Source organism: Sycon ciliatum, chromosome 2 (assembly GCF_964019385.1).
Source record: "Sycon ciliatum chromosome 2, ocSycCili1.1, whole genome shotgun sequence".
In the NCBI taxonomy this organism is placed as follows: domain Eukaryota; kingdom Metazoa; phylum Porifera; class Calcarea; order Leucosolenida; family Sycettidae; genus Sycon; species Sycon ciliatum.
This window is the reverse complement of record NC_088644.1, coordinates 46,504,133-46,516,787: the sequence shown is the minus strand read 5'-3', so window position 1 is coordinate 46,516,787 and position 12,655 is coordinate 46,504,133. Positions and strand designations below refer to the sequence as shown.

At 47.4% G+C, this 12,655-nt stretch overlaps 1 long non-coding RNA gene across 1 annotated transcript in view; it reads left to right on the top strand.

Annotated features, from left to right (window-relative positions):
* LOC135810915 (uncharacterized) overlaps positions 1-8,607 on the top strand; it is a 44,592-nt gene extending 35,985 nt beyond the window's left edge. Inside the window, exon 3 of the long non-coding RNA XR_010552457.1 lies at positions 8,462-8,607. This is a non-coding gene — a long non-coding RNA (uncharacterized LOC135810915). The remainder of the gene's footprint in view (positions 1-8,461) is intronic.
* The last annotated feature ends 4,048 nt before the right edge of the window (positions 8,608-12,655 follow it).

Here is a 12,655-nt window from a genome sequence, read left to right as displayed (position 1 = left end):
GCGGCTGACAGTGTAGTGGGGTGTTCCTTCACTACCAAGGTCCGCATGTTACCGTGCAGGCCGTTGACAAATAGCAAGGCTCTGGAGAGTTCGTCAAGTTCCGGCACCTGTAAACTTAGCCGAGAAAACTCCGTTACGTACGATTCAATTGACCCACGCTGTTGGATAGAGAACATATCCAAACGCACTCTTTCCCCATCATAGTGCGGGCCATACACTCGCGCTAGGGCGCTTTTCAAAGAATGCCAATCCGAAAATTGCTCACCTGCTTCCAGGGAAGAAATTAGCCAAAGACGCGCATTCCCAGCGAGGTAGCTAGCCGCAAAGTTAACTTGGCTCTCCGGGTCACCTTGAGGTGAGCACTTCAAGGCTAACTCGACCGTAAATACCCATTCTTTGAACTCGGAAGGGTTGCCATGGAAAACATTCGGTTCTCTGGTAACGCGTTTGACGCTCGGGCTTGTCTGGGAGAGAGAACGCGATCGACACGGGGCTAGATCCGGAGGACTTGAGCTTGATGTAGCAGGTAATTGATGTCGTCCAACTGTAGCAGCCACGTTGTCCCGAGCGCGGCGGATCTCACGGAAAGCGGCGTATAGCAGAGCAGTAGCGGCCAGGAGCACAAGGCACGTCAAAGGGCAAACGATGATCTCAACCATCCTCAAGCTACCAGTGTAACAGTATAGACTTGATTGATTGGAGAATTCGTCGAATGATGTTCAAACCAGAGGTTATAAAGCAAAAGAAAGGTGAGAACCGCAGGAGTGAGAATAGTAGGAACACAAGGTGTTACCATAAGACAAGCAAGAAGTGTCAAGGTAAAACTATTACAAGACCACCGCATAGCTGGTGTATTCACGGAGCCAAAGAAGTCTCCTTCTGCCCCCACAGGGTCTTCGTTAGTTCTCTAGAAGGGACGAGAGCCATACCTAAATTCAATCAATTCTCCTATTCGAAAAACCTCAAATGAAGGCGTCTTGGTGACTTCGTTTCCCGCGGTTGCAAATAAAATCAGCCCTTGAGTACGCCTTGGCGCACGGACTGTGTTCTTGAGCGCAGTAACAACACAAGTGTGATCACTTCCAGACCAACGGGCGTTCAAGGCGAGTAACACGCGCACATGACGAAGGTGACTCTGAGTCTGAAATCTCCAGAGCCATGATCCACGCGACTTGGCATTCTTGCGTCACAAGGCACGTGATTTCACCGTGCCTCGTGTATTAAAATTTATGAATTGCGCTCATGCCTTCAGTCACTTTTGCATCAATAGTCGCACAAAACATTATTGCTGGCGCCTGGAGAAGCTTGTCGTTTGGAGTGACAAGTGATCACTGCTGCTTTTCCTTGTCAGAGCCAACAATACACTTTGTTCTGCGGCCTTGGGAGTAGTGTTGGAGTAGAAATTGCTGAGGAGACATCGCGGAGGGGCGAGCTTTCCTGCGCAGGTATGACTTTGGCCGTATTTCAGCATGGTCGAGTGGAAAAATTAAAAAAAATAGATTTCAAGAAAACCTCAAAAGGAAGATGGGGGACATGTCCTCAGCGCTATAAGAGGTGTTCTACTATCTGCCGGTGTATAGTTCTGGCCAATTGAGGACGAAGCCGGCTGTTTGCCCGCGCTTGTAAATTGGCTATTTTCAAGACGATCATTTGTGGCGTCAGAGGTTGATGGACCTCGTCTTCTGGGATGCTGGCGTGGCTAAGCAGTACCGCTCCAGGAACTCTTCTAAGGTGAGGCAATGTTGGCTTGATGGAGTTTTGTTCATAGCTTGTTCGCATACGCTGTGGCGTGACTCGTTTCTAGACCCATAAATAATGTGATATTTCGGCCATTTCTGAGGGGTATCCAAATTTCAAGGTTCTCTTCAGAAACCTTTTCAAGGGCTTTGTACAATCGATCCACACCCCAAAGGGAACCTACCTGCAAATTTTGAGCGAAATCGGAGAGATCCTCTTGCACACATACTTTGGCATTCTCAGGCATGCTCTCTTAAGAGTAACTCTCCATCACTGTAACCAGATACTCTACAGCCAGAAAATGCAACAACTAGGCACAAAGCTGACAAAGTACTGAGACATTCGACGTCCTTCCACCTAGCTTCAACACATCTCCGTAGCGCTAACCGACAGCGTTTCCAATTGTGCCAAGTTGTTGCACTTTCTGACTGTATAATTATAGTATCTGGTTACAGTGATGGAGAGTTTTAACTCGTATCCATATGTTCTCTTCCTTTCTACATTTATTATTGGCTCAACATCCGAGTTTCAAGAAGTTTTGGAAGCTATTTGTCCTAAAGTAGTCCAAATGTCACAGTCTCCTTTGTTAGATCTAAAACTGATACAAGAAACACTAATATCCTATAGCTAGCACTATTAGAGGCATGATTACATGAGCAGCGAGCAGTGTGAAAGCAAGTTTAGATTGGAGAAATGCAGGTGAGAAGAAAGGTACATGTATGTGAGTGTGGGTATGTGAGTGTGGATATGTGAGTGTGGGTATGTGAGTGTGGGTATGTGAGTGTGGGTATGTGAGTGTTGGTATGTGAGTGTTGGTATGTGAGTGTGGGTATGTGAGTGTGGGTATGTGAGTGTGGACATGTGAGTGTTGGTATGTGAGTGTGGGTATGTGAGTGTGGGCATGTGAGTGTGGGTATGTTATGTGATGAGTGTGAACTAATATTATTTAGTATTTTTTCTTACTTGTATTCTGTTAGGGGAATGCTGTAACGAATTCTTTCTGTTTGTATGAATCTGGATCACGAGTACGAATAAACATGGCGTCTAATACGTAGAGTAGACGAAAACTACTAGCTCAGCACACCACACTGAAGCAGAAAATCATCTTACAATTGCAAACACTGGGGGTTGGACGCCAAATGCTTGAGTACTGCAGATCTACGAGTACTCACACACATTGCACACTGCCGCGGCTTGCTGCTCATGTAATCACGCCTCCAATAGTGCTATCTTCAGAATATCAGTGTTTCTTGTATTAGTTTTAGATTTTAATAATCTACACCTCATGATACCTCATGATACCATAAATAAAATAGTCCCCTTTGTGTACAACATTTCAATCGATCGTAACTCAGTCAGTCCTGTTATTTATTTATTTATCTATTACAGCATCTCATAGCACAATGAGAACACCGGCCAATACAAAGAGAGAGGGAGTTAGCCAACCACGGCAAGGAAGTGAGCAGGGGAGGAAAAGAAAAAGGAACCGGCATGGATAAGCAGTGATTGCAACAAAATGAGAAACACAAAATCAAAGTCAAGGCGCGACAACGCTCTTAAAAAGGCGGAGGAAAGAAGGGTCCTTAGCTTCTTGGGGAAGTGCCAGCCACGCAGAGTACGCGGTAAAAAAGGGAGAGTGAAGTAGAAAGGAGGACTTAGGTTTCGGAAGGGAAAGGGAGTTTCTCGTGCTACGGGAAGAGAACCAGTTGAAACAATGGAGGTGAGGTGGACACAGATTGAGTTTGAGAGAATGGATAAGGGTGACTAGATGTGCATTACGTCTCTTAGACAAAGGGGTTGTGTCAGCAAGGGCATAAAGGGTGGAAGATGGAAGCATGCGGGGTTTCCGGAGGAGGATTTTGAGAACTTTTTTGTGGTGAATTTCGAGCTTGGCAGCACGGGTTGTGGAAATTCCAGCCCAAGCAGTATCTGCATAATCAAAAATGGGGCGTAGGTAAGCTGAGTAAAAGAGGAGTTTGCAAGAGATTGGGATAGGGCAACAGTCAGAAGAGAGGATTCCTAAAGATGAACTTGATCGTTTACATATGTAATTAATGCGGGGTTCCCATGAAAGATTAGAGTCAATGAAAATGCCAAGATGCTTATGGCTGGAAACTATGTCTATAGGCTGGGGGAAAGTGGGATGGAGGAGGGGCGGAACATCAGGCTGAGAAGGAAAGAGCATGATTTTAGTTTTAGACAGATTGGGCGATAACCGCCAAGACGACATCCAGGAAATTACTCTTTGAATGCCGTTACCTAGGTTACTCATCAGGCCAGTGATGTTAGGAGATGCCCGTAGGAGCGTTGTGTCGTCTGCGAACAGTGAGGTGCCCGGGGCAGCTGCGGGCAGATCATTGACGTATAAAATATAAAGAAGGGGGCCGAGGATGGAACCCTGTGGAACTCCGGAGTACTGTTGTGTCGGCCGAGGACGTCCCATGTACCGTGACGTACTGCGTTCGCCCAGTTATTTAAGATGTCAGCCATAGCAGGGGATTGCCGTCTAAAGTAAATGATCCACGAAGCTTGGCCAAAAGCCCCCGATGCCAGACGGTATCGAAGACCTTGGCAAGGTCGAAAAAGCAGATCCCGACTAGATCTCCAGCATCCCGATGTCGACACACTAATTGCAACAGGCGCGTCAGCTGAAGGGTGGTAGAATCGCCTCTGCGAAGTCCGGACTGAGCTGAACTCAAACGTGACGAGACATTACAGTACAATTGGTCGTAGAAAACGCGCTCACAGAGTTTGGAAACACAGGACAGTAGAGATATCGGACGGTAGTTTGATGCTTCGTGGCGAGACCCTTTCTTGTAGATCGGTATAATATTAGCTGTTTTCCATGCAGAGGGAAAACGACCAGTGCGGAATGTTAGGTTGAAAATCAGACATAAGGCGTATGCTATTGAGGGCGCAAGGGACTTTAATACCAGATTAGTGATGCCATCTGGGCCCGGCGCCTTGTGAGACCGGAGCTTTCGAATGTAACGTCCGATGGCAGCAGTCGTAGTAAAGACAGATGTGAGGCGGTCAACCTCACCCGACTCCTCGGCAATGGGGGAATGGGTAGAGAAGGGTCATCAGGCACGGCCACTGAGGCGAACTGAGAGTTCAATGCAGTGGCTTTAGCTGTAGATGTAGTAGCCTGCTGCGTAGAACTAATGATGAGTGTCGGGATGTCACGAAATACTTTATGATTTTTTATATTTTTATATTTCCAAGAACTAAAATTCGTAAATGTAGGTCGAAAAGACTATTCACAGCTGTCAATTGAAACAATCGTGGAAGCGCCCCGATGTGTGGTTCCAGAGTTACGAAGCCTGAAAGTGGAATCGCGGCGAATGTCGCGCAATAGCAGCGTGCGCCGATTTGAATGAGGGACTTCCCCATCATTTTTATTTATTTATTTTTTTACAAATGAGCCCGGATCAGCGAAAACCATCGCTTGTGTTTGATATCAAGTTGATCAAAAAGTGACGTTGAAGTCGAGCGAAAGAAAAGTCGCGGACCTAACAACTACCCACCACCTTTCTGTCTTTCTTGTCACTAGTGTTTCTTTCCACCTGACAAGCCCGTGTTTGTTTGTTTGCCAGTGACTAGCTAGCTAGACGAGCCCCAGGCAAGTGAGGAGACTGGGAAACCCCACGTACCTTAGCTTGGCTGGCGAATAGGTACGATCGCGGGGCGCGAGCATCGCACGCGCATCGATCGTCGTTGACGCCAATCACGACACGACATTTTTTGGTGATGACTGGGATGGCGATTGCTCATCAAGGGAGTCAGGTGAAAGCCGCGGAGCTCCAGAGGACGACTCTCTCCTGCCGCAAAGCGACTCGGCGAGGCTGCAGACTTCGTGTAGAAGAAAGCAGCGCTGATGAGAATGACGACGACTCGAGTGGATATTGTTGAGCTATGAACGACTCCTTCACTAGTAAGTTTGTCGGATATCGACAGTGACGATGCAGAGCAAAGGCGTCTCGATTCACGACTGGAAGAGCAACGAGAGCTACCGCCAGACAAGATCTGCTTTGTTGGCTTGGACACTGAGGAACGTTACTTGAAACATTTATTTGGTCCATGCAGCAGCTCCCAAAATAATTCAAAAAAATATGTTCCTGTAGGGTCAGGTAACCGTTGAATGTATCTGCACCTAGTTCGTACCTCATGCTCATGAGCCTGTGTGCTAAGTAGTCACAGCTGCTGTGATTGCACTCCGTGTGTGCAGATATGTTTTCATGGAAGTGAAGGGCTTGGAGAGCATCAGTACAGAGCCTGGTGTGGATGCAATATCAGCCCCTGGAACTTGGCCATATGCCGTTAGCTGCGCGATGGTCAGTGAAGCCAATGATTTACTTGGACGAGCCAGTGTCTGAGTACACCCCCAAGGACTATAAAATTCCTCCTTGTTAGCCGGCTGAGTGATGGCAATGCCTGACAGGATCAGACACATACCAACGCCCATACTTGCATCCTACACAGAAATGCCACTTCCAACATTTGTACAGAGATGTGGTGTACCGCATTTTTTGGTCACTTACGGTGCTGTGATTGATCTAAAATTTCTTGAGACTGGTTATCAGTGGTTGTGGATCAATTTGGAGCACAAAAATATTTTTCGAAAAATTTGCACATGTGATGGTTTTTGCTGATCCAGGCTCAAATATTGTTTTTATTCCATTTCACATTTTTCATTCGTGTTGGGTTTAACTACTCACTGTACTGATACATGGTGATGATTGTGCTTTGCTTTGCCCGTAAAAGAGGCCTTCCCAATTGAAAAAAAAAAAAAAATCATTCTCGGCATGTAGTGACGGTGAAACACGGTCAAAATGGCATACGGACTAGTGGCAGTTTGTGAACTTTCTGAAGTAATAATAGTAGTTACGAGCAAGGCTGAGAGCGAAATGGCAAGACGACTTCTGTTGGATTATTGGCGTGGCAACTAAGACACTGGGATATAGCGCCAGAGTTTTGACATTCGTGATGGCAAGTGCAGGCTCCTCTTGCAACGAGCTTTCCAGGAAGCGCAAGATTGAAAAAATCGTCAAAAGGAGACCAAAGTCATAGCCCGGAGAATTATGGAATTTGAGGTGAGTCGAGATCAAATTCAGTCGGCGTACATTTTCCGTACATAAAGGGCTTCAGAGAGCATGATATCTTGCGCGACTGTTGACGTCATTGTTGATTTGTTGCCGAGGATCAGTTCATGACTCGTATTTCTCGTCCCCTGGTGCTGTCGCCAGCGTGTTGCGGATCCTTGCGATATCACTACAAGAGAGGGCGAGGGCATGGATGTTTCAGTGCTGGTAGATTAGTGGAAAGGCATGTGGTCTGGATCTATGTGTGACACATGACGCTGAATTATTTAACTTAGGACTAATACCCTCGTTTCCGCCCTGGCAGATCGACCACGGATGGTGTCTTTTACGCCATGACGATGTGTGAGCGCGCACTACTTGGCGACTGGTCATATTCATCGGCACTATTGGACTTCAGCGGTGCGTTTGACACTGTCATTCGTCAGGTTGCTCTGGAGAGGTTAGCCACTGCTGGCGCACCAACGTCCACCACTGCAGTCCTAGTATCGAACACAACAGCCCGCACGAAGCTTGGTAAACAACTAAGCAAACCATTTCCAACGAACATCGGCGTCGTCCAGGGTGACCCAATGTCACCAATAATGTTTATAACTTACGCCGAAGGTTCCATGCGTAAGATCCGAGAGCAAGCTCTACCCACGTCAGACCTACCAGCAACTTTCACACAATACGCAGACGACACCACTGCCCATCAGAACGAGCGATCATCTGTGGAAGAAACCGTCCGTGTGTGTGAACCCGTTTTCTCGGATGACAATCTGAAGCTGAACGTGGCAAAAACTCAATATTTCACTGTGACCAAGGAAGATGATTCCTGGAAATCGGTGAAGCTGCTGGGGAGTATGCTAGGCACAGCAGAAGACATAGCAGCCAGAGTGTCTGCTGCAAATCGGGCATTTGCAAGCATTCCATGGAAACGCCACAACCTGAATTCCAGGCTGTGTATGTTTTCCTGCCTGATATTGCCTGTCTTGCTGTATAATTGTGCGCTTTGGACCTTATCGCAAACATTAACCGACGTCGTCAATGTATGGCACCGGAAGAAACTACGTACCATCATTGGTATCACGTACCCACAACGAATCTCGAACACATGCAGCGCTGTATGCCAGAACCGAGCAGACCCCACTATCCCAAGTCTGCAGGCGACGGAGACTGCTGTGGTTCGGCCATGTAGTGAGGGAAGGCGAAGAATCGTCCTCTTTCCAAGCCCTCCTAATGTCAATCAACACAACAGACATACGACGACCCCGAGGACGACCACGTCTGAAGTGGATCGACGTTGTCAAGAAAGACTTACAATGCATCAATCTGTCGCTTCTGGATGCTGTGCAATCTGCTTCTGATAGAGGTGCTGGGCTCAAAATTGTTAACAGATGCGTTGACCTCATGCAATGAGTGAAATGCGAACTGTCATTATTATTATTATTATTATTATTATTATTAATACCCTCGCAGTCAGCATTATTGGCCTCATTGGTTTCCAGATGTTGTTAAAGATGATGTGACTAATCCAGCGGTGCTAAACATGTTTGTTGTTTGTTTGTTGCCAAGAACCCAGTAACGTGAGAGCGAATGTGATGATGACTACGGCAAACATCTTCGTGTCCTGTGTCTAACAGATGTCAATCCACACTGTACTGTCCTTGGTCATCTGCTACTATGTACTCACCGGTACTACAGTGATGAGTTGTCCAGCATCATGTACGTGTGTTGGTGCACCTGTTTACCGTGTAGATTGCTCCGCTCGCGGATTAACAATGGTGCCTGGTGGAATGCCGAATACAGCAACAACACTGTAAGTCACCGATCTTGTAACATGCCATGCAGCCATTCACACTTTCCATATCCGTTACACTGAATTGTCGGCATTTGCAATGGGATGAGATCATCTGCTCAAAGCTCCGTATGTGATGGATATTCATGATCCATTGTTCAATGGAAGGATCAGGACAAGAAGAAGCCATTGTACCAAGTCGCATCCCAATTTTAACACTCTCACCACCAGCATTACAGAAATCGACCCACGGCGGTCGTTATCATAAATAATTTGAACACACTAAAATGTTTTCAGTTCATTACAAATTGTGGATCAACGTCGTTTGAAGACCTGGGTTTTCGAGCAAAAGCATCGCATTTTTTATTATTATTATTCCACAGTCACGATGACATAGTGCCAATAAACATGTGATGCGGGCGATTTTAACCAGCCATGGTGGGGAAAACTGAGAAAAAGAAGGAGGAAAAAGAACAATGAAACCAAAACAAAAGGAGAACTAACTAACGTCATCAATCCAACTTAGGTAGGCGGGTGCAGAATGGAACAAAATGCAGCATAGGTGTCACGGGATTTTGCCTCCTGCGAAAGCCGAGACCAATGAGAATAATACTTAAATAGAGGGGATTTTAAAAGGATCGATGATCTGGCAAGTGGGAACTGGAGAGAACATCTAGTAGGCGAGCTATTATTGAACCAGCTTTACCCCTTTAGCGCGAGCATCGTACTAGTCCGACGCACATGACTTGCATGCCCCACGACCGTTGTACTAGTACGACGCGAGCTGTACACTGTACAGTGAACCTGCATCTCATAGTCGTGGGTCCGTGTTGAGTCAATAGTGACTTGTTCAAACTATCGTAACTCGTATCATAACTTCCTTCTTGCTGTGCAGTACCGCGTTGATATAGTCTGCACCCATCAGCGTAATATGCATTTCGTCTGATGTTCCTTGTTGAGGCTTGTCACTCAGCTCTACTCCCCAATTGTGCCAATGCGCAATGGTCTGCGGACTTGCGCACTACAGGTCCAGCTCTAGCGTTGGTTTCACGAACGCGCGTACCCGAATGCTATCGGAGCTACCCTGGATCGTGATGGCGTACTTATCCATGCGCTGTTGGATTGGTTCCGGGCCGAACGGCTTCACCTCTACATGTTCAACCCCAACGTGTTCTGCATCGATTGCTGACACCAACGCTGCAGTCACGAATGATGCCTCAGCACCCGAGTCCAGGAACACGCGAACCTTCGCATTTCGAGTTCTTCCCTCAACTCGTGCCACTCCCGTCATCAGCCGCACCCTTGGCGAGTGTAGACAGCATGATCTACCATTCTTCCCTGTTACTATCTCAGTCGGTTTCTCCCGGCTGTAACCTGCTCTATCCAACACATGTATTAGCAGGTGGTGTTTCCTCTCGCATTTCGTGCATCTCGAGCCTGACCGACATTCTCTGGCCATATGGCCATACTTAAGAGAGCATGTCTGAAAATACCAAAGTATGTGTGCAAGTGGATCTCTCCGATTTCGCTCAAAATTTGCAGGTAGGTTGCCTTTGGGGTGTGGATCGATTGTGCAAAGCCCTTGAAAAAGTTTCTGAAGGGAACCTTGAAATTTGCGTACCCCTCAAAAATGGCCGAAATATCACATTATTTATGGGTCTAGAAACGAGTCATGCCACAGCGTATACGAACAAGCTATGAACAAAACTCCATCAAGCCAACATTGCCTCACCTTAGAAGAGTTCCTGGAGCAGTACAGCTTAGCCACGCCAGCATCCCAGAAGACGAGATCCATCACCCCCTGACGCCACAAATGATCGTCTTGAAAATAGCCAATTCACAAGCGCTGACAAAACAGCCAGCTACGTCCTCAATTGGCCAGAACTATACACCGGCAGATAGTAGAACACCTCTTCTAGCGCTGAGGACATGTCCCCCATCTTCCTTTTGGGGTTTTCTTGGAATAAACCTTTGGGAATTTTTCCACTCGACCATGCTGAAATACGGCCAAAGCCATACCTGCGCAGGAAAGCTCGCCCCTCCGCGACGTCTCCTCAGCAATTTCTACTCCAACACTACTCCCAAGGCCGCAGAACAAAGTATAGTGTTGACTCTGACAAGGTAAAGCAGCGGTGATCACTTGTCACTCCAAACGACAAGCTTCTCCTTGCGCCACCAATACTTTTTGTGCGACTGTTGATGCAAAAGTGACTGAAGGCCTGAGCGCAGTTTTTGAATTTTATTGCAAGATGCACGGTGAAATCACGTGCCTTGTTACGGAAGAATGCCAAGTCGCATGGCCCACGGCTCACGAGATTTCAGAGTCACCTTTGTCAAGTGCGCTTGTTACTGGCCTTGAACGCCCGTTGGTCTGGAAGTGATCACACTTGTGTTGTTACTGCGCTCAAGAACACGCTGACCGTGTTGTAGGCCTACGAACCGGGACTTTCCCTGACCATGTAGGTCGAAGACCAGGGAAATGATGATGAAATCACATTCTTTATGACGTAAGAAATCTCTCGTGCAGTTCACGCGACAAGTGCGTGCAGCCAGTGCTGCTTGCGTGCGCGTGCCAGTCAACACAAAGGGACCGAGCTAGCCGCTTTTGTCGAGCATCGATATGAAAACAAAGGACTTTTACTGTTGGACTATGTTCGGGATTGCAGGAGGTAAATGTGAAAGACGAATAACTCTCCATGCTGTACGGGGCATATTTCAACGGCTTGCTGCCTTTGCAACACTCCTAGGACAGTTTGTGGGGGTTCTCAGCATTTCAAGCAGGAAATGAAGATCATCTTACCTCTGCCATCATGGTCTGTTCCGAGTAGCGTTCCAGGCACATTCGCGAACGATGGCCGGCCGCGTATCGTGATGCAGGAAGCGTCATCCTACGTCACAGAGCACGCGATCTCACCGTGCATCTTGCAATAAAATTCAAAAACTGCGCTCAGGCCTTCAGTCACTTTTGCATCAACAGTCGCACAAAAAATTATTGGTGGCGCAAGGAGAAGCTTGTCGTTTGGAGTGACAAGTGATCACCGCTGCTTTTCCTTGTCAGAGTCAACACTACACTTTGTTCTGCGGCCTTGGGAGTAGTGTTGGAGTAGAAATTGCTGAGGAGACGTCGCTGAGTGGCGAGCTTTCCTGCGCAGGTATGACTTTGGCCGTATTTCAGCATGGTCGAGTGGAAAAATTCAAAAAAGTTTATTTCAAGAAAACCCCAAAAGGAAGATGGGGGACATGTCCTCAGCGCTAGAAGAGGTGTTCTACGATCTGCCGGTGTATAGTTCTGACCAATTGAGGACGTAGCTGGCTGTTTTGCCAGCGCTTGTAAATTGGCTATTTTCAAGACGATCATTTGTGGCGTCAGGGGGTGATGGACCTCGTCTTCTGGGATGCTGGCGTGGCTAAGCTGTACTGCTCCAGGAACTCTTCTAAGGTGAGGCAATGTTGGCTTGATGGGGTTTGGTTCATAGCTTGTTCGTATACGCTGTGGTGTGACTCGTTTCTAGAACCATAAATAATGTGATATTTCGGCCATTTTTGAGGGGTATGCAAATTTCAAGGTTCCCTTCAGAACATTTTTCAAGGGCTTTGCACAATCGATCCACACCCCAAAGGCAACCTACCTGCAAATTTTGAGCGAAATCGGAGAGATCCACTTGCACACATACTTTGGTATTCTCAGACATGCTCTCTTAAGGCAGTTCCAGCAGAGTCTTTCTTGCTACAGAAAACCCTTTCTCCCTTCCTGTGGCAGCGACTTAAGCTGCTTTTCTGCATCTGCGACCGATATCGCCATGCACTGTGCCGACGCCGTGGGCCTTGGCACGGATCGTTCTACTGGCTTCCTGGCAGTATCACCCTGTCGTCCGTGCGCGACCTGGTAAGACGCGCCGTGCTCCTGTACCTGGCGCAGAGACATCCCGTAGCACTGCCGTTCGACCAGGTACGTCTTCATCTCAGGTCCACATTGCTCCAAGATTACCTGTGTTGCCTTTGCTTGCAGCACCGGGGCCATTTTACCTATATCGGCGCT